The 10,421-nt window shown below is 45.6% G+C and overlaps 1 long non-coding RNA gene across 1 annotated transcript; it reads right to left on the reverse strand.

Moving 5' to 3' along the window:
- Positions 1-749: 749 nt before the first annotated feature.
- LOC307225354 lies at positions 750-8,812 on the reverse strand. The gene is made up of 3 exons (XR_013842923.1): positions 8,719-8,812; positions 4,088-4,218; positions 750-808 (listed from the first exon to the last, which is right to left on the reverse strand). It is a non-coding gene; the product is annotated as an uncharacterized lncRNA (long non-coding RNA).
- Positions 8,813-10,421: the final 1,609 nt, after the last annotated feature.

Here is a 10,421-nt window from a genome sequence, read left to right on the forward strand (position 1 = left end):
CAGGCACTCCTGTCTTCTTATATGGCCATGCGGGTACCAAAACCACAACCAGCAGCTGGCTGCTGCAGCACTAGGTCTCAGACAGGCAGGGATCCCTCCTGGCGAATGCTTCTTCATTATCTCTGAGAGCCCAGCAAATTGTGGAGGATGGGCAACCTCCACCAACCCGAGCATTTAGACCTAATTAAATCACCCCATTAGCTAATGCTGCATTAGCTTCCATTAGGAAGGAGGGAGTTTCAGGAGATCCCAGAGGGCAGCCTGGCCATAATGGATCGGAGAGCAAGGAAGCCCCTTTGAGTAAGCCCCTGTAACAAAGCCCAAGGTTTCACATTCTGCATTTTAGTTCTGCAGAGTTGTATCACCAGTGGTATTATCGGAAACGTACCCGGCAGCTTCTGAGCGTAGCGGGAGAAGAATGAAAAGCCACTGATGTCTGAAGGCTGGGGCAGCGAAGGTGTGGCCTGCTAAATGATGCATGACTACAACTTCCATCATCCCTGACCATTGCCCATGGTGGCTGGCACTGATGGAAATTGGAGTGCCAATATTGGGAGGGTCACAGGTTAGCACAGCCACTGTGGACTGGTGCTAGTCTTTGTCTCTGTTTCTGTTGTGATGCATGGCGATATTCCATTGGAAGAAGCTTCGGCTGGTGACCGGCTGAGCTGTTCTCAGAAATGGGGCAAGGAAGAAATTATTTGTCAGCCATCGGTGGAATTGCTCTGATCCTGCAGGTAGGGAAGGGTAGAAAGTCTTTGGAGAGGGCCAAGTTGGGTCTTGAAAAGCAGCAGTGTGAGGGTCACTCCTGAAAAGCAGGATTTGTTAGCGACAGCCCCCATAGCCATGCTGCCAAGGAGAGTCCAAAAAAGCAAAACATGTGTGCATACCTATCTATCTATGCACACACACACACACACACCATAGCAAAACACCCAGTTTATAAAGTATATCCCAAAATAATGGGAAAGCTTTGGAGTTCTCCAGTACTCTTCATCAAGTGCTCAGGTGACCTTCAGCCAGTGATTTGAAGAAGAATTCTGGGGAAGCTGGAAGCTGGCACACCCATCTGTGATATTTTGGCCGGCCCAAGAAAGGCATCACCCTAATGCGGATTTTGGAATTTTTCAAAGGCTTTAGTTACAGCTAGGTAGCCGTGTTGGTCTGCCCTAGTCGAAACAAAATAAAAAAAATCCTTCCAGTAGCACCTTAAAGACCAACTAAGTTTGTCATTTGGTGCATGCACACGAAAGCTCATACCAATAACAAACTTAGTTGGTCTCTAAGGTGCTACTGGAAGGAATTTTTTTTTAAGTTTTGTTTCAAAGGCTTTGTCACACGAAAAGGATCAACTGATGCGAGCAGCAGTAGGGGTAGGGCAAGTGATCTCATATTTTAGCTGCAACCACTTCTTCTGCTGTGGAAACAGCTTCAAGAAGTTGCCATGACTAAAATCCCGCGTTCTTCTGCTTCTTGCTGTACTTGGCTGAGCAAAGCAGACCGTGAGCAGAGGAGAGAGAATTCTCATAATTCTCAGCCACCTGCTGGCCTCCGCAGGCACAGACATGGAACCCTGGGCCATACCTAGCTCAGACGAGAAAAGCAACCTTGCACAGGGCATGATAACTCTGCAGCAAACAAGCGGAGCAAGACACTAGCTGAGAATAATTCATTGCAATTGTGAGTTGCTGGGAGGGTGGAGGGGAGTACAGTTAGGGGTGCGGATGATCTAGGGGGACTTTGCTATCTTTAAATGTCTTTATTTCAATAATTTATCATCCTCCAGTCACCAAGGGGGTGCGGGTGCATTGCAGAGAAACAGCAATCAATCAATATGCGCAATGGAAGGATATGATCTATCTACAATAGAATATGAAAAATGCATGGAAGATCAAACTGCACTAGGAAAAGGCAGGCTGTTATGTTAATCCTATCTACATATCCGTCATTGGGAATGGCAAACAGGCAGAGTTGTATATTGCCGATTCCTCTGCGGATCTCAATATAGATGTGAAGTTGAAGGAACGACCAAGTGTTGGGTTCCAATCATGGCAATAAAAACATGCAAAGCAATTGCTTGTTAAAAAAATGAATCATCATGAAAAAACACCCAGCTATTTATACACACAGCTGAATAAAAATTTGTCACCTGCTAATGGAGGAAACACAGGGACACGGGTGGCGCTGTGGGTTAAACCACAGAGCCTAGGACTTGGCGGTTTGAATCCCCGTGACGGGGTGAGCTCCCATTGCTCGGTCCCTGCTCCTGCCAACCTAGCAGTTCGAAAGCATGTCAAAGTGCAAGTAGATAAATAGGTACCACTCCGGCGGGAAGGTAAACGGTGTTTCCGTGTGCTTCTCTGGTTCGCCAGAAGCGGCTTAGTCATGCTGGCCACATGACCCGGAAACTGTACGCTGGCTCCCTCGGCCAGTAAAATGAGATGAGCGCTGCAACCCCAGAGTCGTCCGTGACTGAACCTAACGGTCAGGGGTCCCTTTACCATTAATGGAGGAAACCTTCAAAAACATGTAACTGTTGCCCAAGGAAAGTTCATTTTGTGTGTGTGTGGTTTATTTGACTGGCTGACATTTCCCGAAAGAAACGTTCCTGATGTTTAGAACAATAAATAATTACAGTGGTACCTCAGGTTACAGACGCTTCAGGTTACAGACGCTTCAGGTTACTGACTCTGCTAACCCAGAAATAGTACCTCGGGTTAAGAACTTTGCTTCAGGATGAGAACAGAAATCGTGCGGTGGCGGTGGCAGCAGCGGGAGGCCCCATTAGCTAAAGTAGTACCTCAGGTTAAGAAGGGTTTCAGGTTAAGAACAGACCTCCAGAAAAAATTAAGTTCTTAACCCGAGGTACCACTGTATTGTAAAACCAAATGCTACCTGACAGTGCCTGCTGGAATGATAAAGACTTAAGTCCTGCACCAGAACGTCAGCAGGGAGTGTGAGTCTCTCACACCTTGACCAGATCTGTGACTGCTAACATACAAGTAAGGGGGGAATGCAATACACATAACTGCAACTTAGTGCCATAACACTCATCTTCCCAGACACAAAACCAAACCAAACAAAAAGCAATCAAAATCAAACAGGGTGATACCTTTGCCTTTGTCCCAAACACAAAATGACAAAGGTACTAATTCCTTTGTTGTTGCCCCTTCAGGGTCCAACCCAGTGGGAATGACCTGCTGCTGGAAGCTGGCTGCACAACTGTGCCGGTTTTATAAAATCCTTGGATTTCACCAGGCCCTCTTGGAAGCAGAGGCGGAGCTAGCTGTCCACCTGGAGCGGGGCTAGCATCCCAGGGGGGCAGGACGGCGATGTCAACCCCACCCCTCAGGGATGACACCTGGGGCAGGCCGCACCCACCACCCACCCCTTCCTCCGCCAGTGCTTGGAAGCAATAATAATAATAATAATAATAATAATAATAATAATAATAATTTATTATTTACACCCTGCCCATCTGGCTGGGTTTCCCCAGCCACTCTGTGCGGCTTCCAACCAAATATTAAAAACAATACAGCGTCAGACATTAAAAACTTCCCTAAACTTCAGTTGTCTTTTAAAGGTAAAATACAGTGGTACCTCGGGTTAAGTACTTAATTCGTTCCGGAGGTCCGTTCTTAACCTGAAACTGTTCTTAACCTGAAGCACCACTTTAGCTAATGGGGCCTCCTGCTGCTGCCGTGCCGCCAGAGCACAATTTCTGCTCTCATCCTGAAGCAAAGTTCTTAACCTGAAGCACTATTTCTGGGTTAGCAGAGTGTGTAACCTGAAGCGTATGTAACCTGAAGCGTTTGTAACCCAAGGTACCACTGTAGTTGTTTATTGCCTTGACATCTGGTGGGAGGGCGTTTCACAAGGCGGGTGCCACTACCGAGAAGGCCCTCTGCCTGGTTCCCTGTAACCTCACTTCTCTCAGCAAGGGAACCGCCAGAAGGCCCTCAGCGCTGGACCTCAGTGTCCGGGCAGAACGATGGAGGTGGAGACGCTCCTTCAGGTATACTGGACCAAGGCCATTTAGGGCTTTAAAGGTCAGCACCAACACTTTGAACTGTGCTTGGAAACGTACTGGGAGCCTATGAAGATCAAATCCTCTTGAGTTCAGTGGAGTTTGTTCCTAAGTAAATGTGCACAGACTCGCCGTCTCAGATTGCTGTTGTGATGAGAGATAGAGGCGCTTGGGGGCCTGGTAACATTTGCCTGTTGAAAAACAGCCAAGCAAGACTATTTAAAGAAGATTATTGATGAACTTGCTGAACAAAAGGCACACCAAATGAGATTCAAGGGAGATGAGAAATTTTTTGCTATTATATTTTGTCTGCCGCTTCACAGATGGTAACATTTTGATAATGAAATGCTGGGAGGTATCGAACAGTTGAATCCAAATGTTTAATCAATGTGCATTAAAGTGTTTTGCTCCTTCAACATTCCATGGAAGGAGCGACTTGTTCTTTCAAAACCTCCACAAGGCTCCACGTTGCTTTTGTTAGAGACGTTTTCTTTTTGAAATACAATCCCAAGCTCCTCATATTGTGATGAGAGTACATAGACACACGTGTGGAGAGACAGACAGACAGACAGACAGACAGACAGACAGACAGACAGACAGACATGTAAACTAGGGCTGTAACAAAATGTCTATTTCACCTTTTCACTAAAGGCATTCTTTGCAGATATAAATGTATTACTACAACAATGACAATGACTACAGTCATTATTAACTGTGGGATATAAATGTATTATTACTACAACAATCATTGTTAAGTCCTCCTCCAATCTCACACGGGAGAAAATGTGAGTTCCGGTATGATGCTTTTATGGACATCTACGTACATTGTCATAAACAATTCTTTGCTCCTTCGAAACAATCGTTCTACGCAGAGTTATTTGATTAATGAACTAACTGAAACTTTGTTCAACTAATATTTTTTTAAAGAGGTTGGGGATGATGACAGCCCTACTCTAAAAGAATATTAAAATTACTGTGGAGGGTACATTGGACTTAGAGCTAGAGAAACCTGGTGCTGGATTCAAACTTGGAGTAAACCCATTAAAATCAATGGGCTTTTACTTAGCATAGCTAAGGCTGGAATTCTGACCTGGCTCCAGTTGCCCTATCCTAACTCCTGCCAACCTAGCAGTTCGAAAGCATGCAAGTAGATAAATAGGTACTGCTGCGGTGGGAAGGTAAATGGCATTTCCATGCGCTCTGGCACTCGTCACTGCCCTCCGTGCGCCAGTAGCAGTTTAGTCATGCTGTCTGTGGACAAACGCCAGCTCCCTCGACCTGAAAATGAGATGAGTGCCACAACCCCATAGTCCCCTTTGACTGGACTTAACCGTCCAGGGGTTGGGGGTCCTTTATCATTTTAACCTTAAAGGGTAAAGGGACCCCTGACCATTAGGTCCAGTCATGGCTGGCTCTGGGGTTGCGGCACTCATCTCGCTTTATTGGCCGAGGGAGCCGGTGTATAGCTTCCGGGTCATGTGGCCAGCATGACTAAGCCGCTTCTGGCGAACCAGAGCAGTGCACGGAAATGCCGTTTACCTTCCCGCCAGAGCGGTACCTATTTATCCACTTGCACTTTGTGCAGGAGCAGGGACCAAACAACGGGAGCTCACCCCGTTGTGGGGATTCAAACCGCCGACCTTCTGATTGGCAAGTCCTAGGCTCTGTGGTTTAACCCAAGGCGCCACCCGCGTCCCCCCTTTGTCTTTTTTACCTTAAGCCCCAATAAAACGCAGTAACCTCCATGCAGACCCCGCTGTGCTCTTTGGTATCAAGGCAGGATATAAATATTGTGTGACAATAATCCCCCCCATCTTTTTTAGCTTTTTCCAATAATGCCTTTTTAAAAACATCCTTTCTTTCTTGGGCTGCTGCTTTATTTAGATGAGAGAATGGAAAAGCCGAGCAGATGTGCTTTAAAGTTCAGATGCCTTTTGAAAATGGAGACGGAGGGGAAAAAGTAGAGTCATGGGGTTCTCTTTTCTTCCGAGGGAATACAAGCGGCTGCTCAAGAGGTAGCCCAGCCTCCAGCACATTCACCCGCTTTCTGGAGCTAAACTGTGACAAATTTAAGTCCCTTCCTTGCTGTGGACCTGAAAACCTTCTAATCATTGCCTGTGGCCTCGAGTCAGCCATCCACAAACTGCTACAGCCACCTATTTATTCCTTTTCATCCAATTGACTTCAAATTGCTTGCAACAAGTGTCTTGGCTGATGGGGGTGGACGGGTGGGAAGCAGGAGCCATCTCTGCCTCATTAGGACAGACGGCAGAGAGCCAGAAACTATAGGTGTCTTGGAAGCATTTGTGTGCAACAATAGACTAGCCCTGGAAGTAAGATGGGCTGGAACCAGGACTATGCAACCCGCCAACGTTTCTCTGATACAAATAGGGACGTCCTAATCCATAATAATAATAATATTAGTATTTATAGCCCCCCCATCTGATTAGATTGCCCCAGCGACTCTGAGCATCTTCCAACAACATCTAAAAACATAATAAAACAGTAAACTTTGAAAAACTTCCCTTTATTTTTTTCAATAAATATTTTTTATTAGATTTTATACATCCATTTTTAACTTAAACCTTTTTTTCCAGAACTTCCCTCAGCTTGTCTGATAATTTTCCGTTTATTTTTTATCCTCGTCTCCCATTTCCCAATATTATATTGCACTCAAATACTCTTAATCACATCATATTTTTAAAACAACATTTCTAACAGTAATTTCACAGAGCTTCTTGAAAACCAACAAACGTTATTTGCTCATCACAGAAATTTTTGATATACTCTGTAAAATTCTTCCAGTCCTCGGAGAATCTCTGGTCACGTTGGTTCCTAATTCTCCCCGTCAATCTGTCCATTTCTGCGTATTCCATCAGTTTCATCCTCCATTCTTCTTTCGTGGGCATCTCTTCCTGTTTCCATTTCTGTGCCAGCAAAATTCTGGCTGCTGTTACTGCATACAAAACTAATTTCACATCTTTTTTACTAATTTCATTATCCAGTATTCCCAACAAGAGAGCTTCTGGTTTTTTAACAAAAGTATATTTCAGCATTTTCTTTAACTCATTATAGATAATCTCCCAGAAGCTTTTTACCTTCTTACATTCCCACCACATATGGTGAAATGTTCCTTCTGTCTCCTTACACTTCCAACATTTATTACACACTTTATACATTTTACCCAGTTTTACTGGTGTTATATACCATCTATATAACATCTTCATAACATTTTCCTTAATCGTTGTACAAGCTGTAAACTTTAACCCATCCTTCCATAATTTAGTCCATTTCTCAAATTCAATATTATATCCAAAATCTCTAGCCCAACTAATCATAACAGATTTAACCTCTTCGTCCACAGTATTCCATTCCAACAATATTTTATACATTTTAGATAAAATTTTCACTTCATTGTTTAAGATTTCTTGTTGAAATCTAGATTCTTTTTCAGAATATCCCCTCTCTAAAACCTCTTTTTTAAACATTTCATTTAACTGAAAATAATGCAACCAATCCTTAACATATTCTTTTACTTCTTCATATGGTTTCAATTTCCACTTATTTCCTTCCTTTTTTAATAGTTTCTCATATGTTATCCATCTCCCGCTCATATTTATCTTTTTAATACTCATAACCTCTAATGGTGATAACCAATGTGGAATCTTTGGTTCTAATACATTTTTATACCTATTCCATACTCCAATCAAAGATCCTTTAAAGATGTGGTTCTCAAACCCTTTAAGTACAGTGGTGCCTTGCAAGACGAAAAGAATCCGTTCCGCGAGTCTTTTCGTCTTGCGTTTTTTTTGTCTTGCGAAGCAAGCCCATTAGCGGCTTAGCAGATTAGGGCTATTAGCGGCTTAGGGGCTTAGCGGATCAGCTGATAAGCGGCTTAGCGGATCAGCTGATAAGCGGCTTAGTGGATCAGCTGTTAAGCAGCTTAGCGGATCAGCTGATAAGCGGCTTAGTGGATCAGCTGTTAAGCGGCTTAGCGGCTTAGTGGATCAGCTGATAAGCGGCTTAGCGGCTTAGGAAAAGGGGGGGGGGAAGGAAAAAAACCCCGCAGGAACTCGCAAGACATTTTCGTCTTGCGAAGCAAGCCCATAGGAAACTCGTTTTGCGAAGCACCTCCAAAACGGAAAACCCTTTCGTCTAGCGGGTTTTCTGTCTTGCGAGGCATTCGTCTTGCGGGGCACCACTGTATTCTTTTTTTATCATACCATAAATACGCGTGCGAAAAAAACTTCCCTTTAAATAGCTCAGCGGTTGAATGACTCCATACACTCCAGAATTTCTCCAATCAAAAAGGGCACATCTTACCATACCCTCCAACATTTCTTTGCTGAAAGTAGGGACGTCCTAAGGAAAAGCGGGACATTCCGGGATCAAATCAGAAACCGGGACTGCTTCTCTAAATCTTGGACGTCCCTGGAAAACAGAGACACTTAGAGGGACTGGGACAGGGCGTATATCCAGTGGCAAAGCTGCATATTCCAGAACTGGGGGCGGAAAGCAGGTGGGGGCATGGCTGGCCCGCACCCCGAGGGCGTGCGTCCTGGGGGCGTGGTGCATGTCCAGGGGGGCGGCCGCGATGGTACCCCATGCTGGGGGTGATGCGGTCTCCCCACCCCCTGTTCCGCTGCCAGTGTGTATATTTTGGCAATAAAAAACCAACAACAAAACAAAACCTCATTCAGGCAATCAGTCTAAATTCTGCGTTAAGAGAAGTTGGATTCTGCATCCTGAATAATGACACCAACTGAGCACAACTGTGTGATTTTCCTGATTTATTCTGCAGAGTTTAGATTTGGATTATTTTCCAGATGTTCAGGAGTTGGCAGCCCCTAGACATCACAAATGCCCCACTCAATGACATCGCAATGCTCCTTCCCAAGCGTCTCAGGCTCTGACATGATGGAGAAAGGGTAGGCAACCCCATGATGTCACAATGGCCCTTCCGGTGACATCACAATGGCCCTCCCCAAGAGCCTCAGTCTCTGGGATACTGGAATAAGAGCAGCCTGACCCTTGTGGGAGACGAACTCAGGATCCCTTAACAGAGATTAGTCAGCCTGTTTTAACAACCTTTAGCCACTCCTTCCCGTTGGTAATCTTTAGCCCTTTTAGTTAGCAGATCGGAAGCATTGCCTGCCACCCTCCATTTTTTCCTCAGTACTTGGGTCCTCAAACCACTTGGTACCACAAGGATACAGGGGCTTATCCTGATCCTTCCCACAGGTGAGTTTATGGTCCTTTGATGCACTGAATCGGTATACTAGCTTGATGCTAGCCTAACTTTCAAGGCTTCTCTGTAAGATTCAAGAGGAGTGTTGTTAAGAAGATGGTAAGCACTCCTCCTGGTTTCCCCTTCTACATACAAAGAGCCATATTTTCTTAGAGGGAACCTCTTGGGGTCCATGTGCTGGGCATAGCAAGAGGCGAAAGTGGGTGGACCAGAGCTTCAGCAACATCAGGAGAGAGCACAACTCTGGCTCACCCTGCTGCTGCCCAAGACTGACCTGCTGGGAGCCTGAGGGCCCTATCCTGCTTCTCTCCACTGTTGATATTTTCACCCCTCCCATTGACAGAATCTCCTGATCGGATGTTTTGAGAAAGGAGGGAGCGGAAACTGCTCTTCTACTCTTCCACTCCTGACTGACTGCCTGACTCTGTGTGGAGAGAGTCTTATCTATGTAGTGACTAGATGACTGAGTGGAAGCTGTAACACTCAAGCAAGTTTGTAGTAAAGGTAAAGGTAAAGGGACCCCTGACCATTACATCCAGTCATGGCCGACTCTGGGGTTGCGGTGCTCATGTCACTTTATTGGCCGAGGGAGCCGGCGTACAGCTTCCGGGTCATGTGGCCAGCATGACAAAGCCACTTCTGGCGAACCAGAGCAGCGCACGGAAACGCCGTTTACCTCCCCGCTGGAGTGGTGCCTATCTATCTACTTGCACTGATGTGCTTTCGAACTGCTAGGTTGGCAGGATCAGGGACCGAGTAACGGGAGCTCACCCTGTCGCAGGAATTTGAACCGCCGACCTTCTGATTGGCAAGTCCTAGGCTCTGTGGTTTAACCCACAGAGCCACCCGCGTCCCTTTTAGATTTAGTAACTATTAGAAATAAAAGGAGTTGTGCTTCACAGCTAGCTTCCACGGTATTTATACTCTTTATGAGTCTGGTGCTCACAATGCACAGTTGTCGGTCCAGTGCACTTAGACCTGCTTTCCAGGATTGGAAGGTCTCTGAAAGTGCTCCAGTCGCCTAGCCCAGTCGGGGCAGAACCAGTTATTGAACCCAGTCGCTGACATTGGTTGAAAGGTGCACTGACATCCACCTGTCCTGGGGCAGGGCCTGACAGGCTCCATAAAGGCTCTGCTGTGGTCAGA

Source organism: Podarcis cretensis, assembly GCF_951804945.1.
Source record: "Podarcis cretensis genome assembly, chromosome: 10".
NCBI lineage: Eukaryota > Metazoa > Chordata > Lepidosauria > Squamata > Lacertidae > Podarcis > Podarcis cretensis.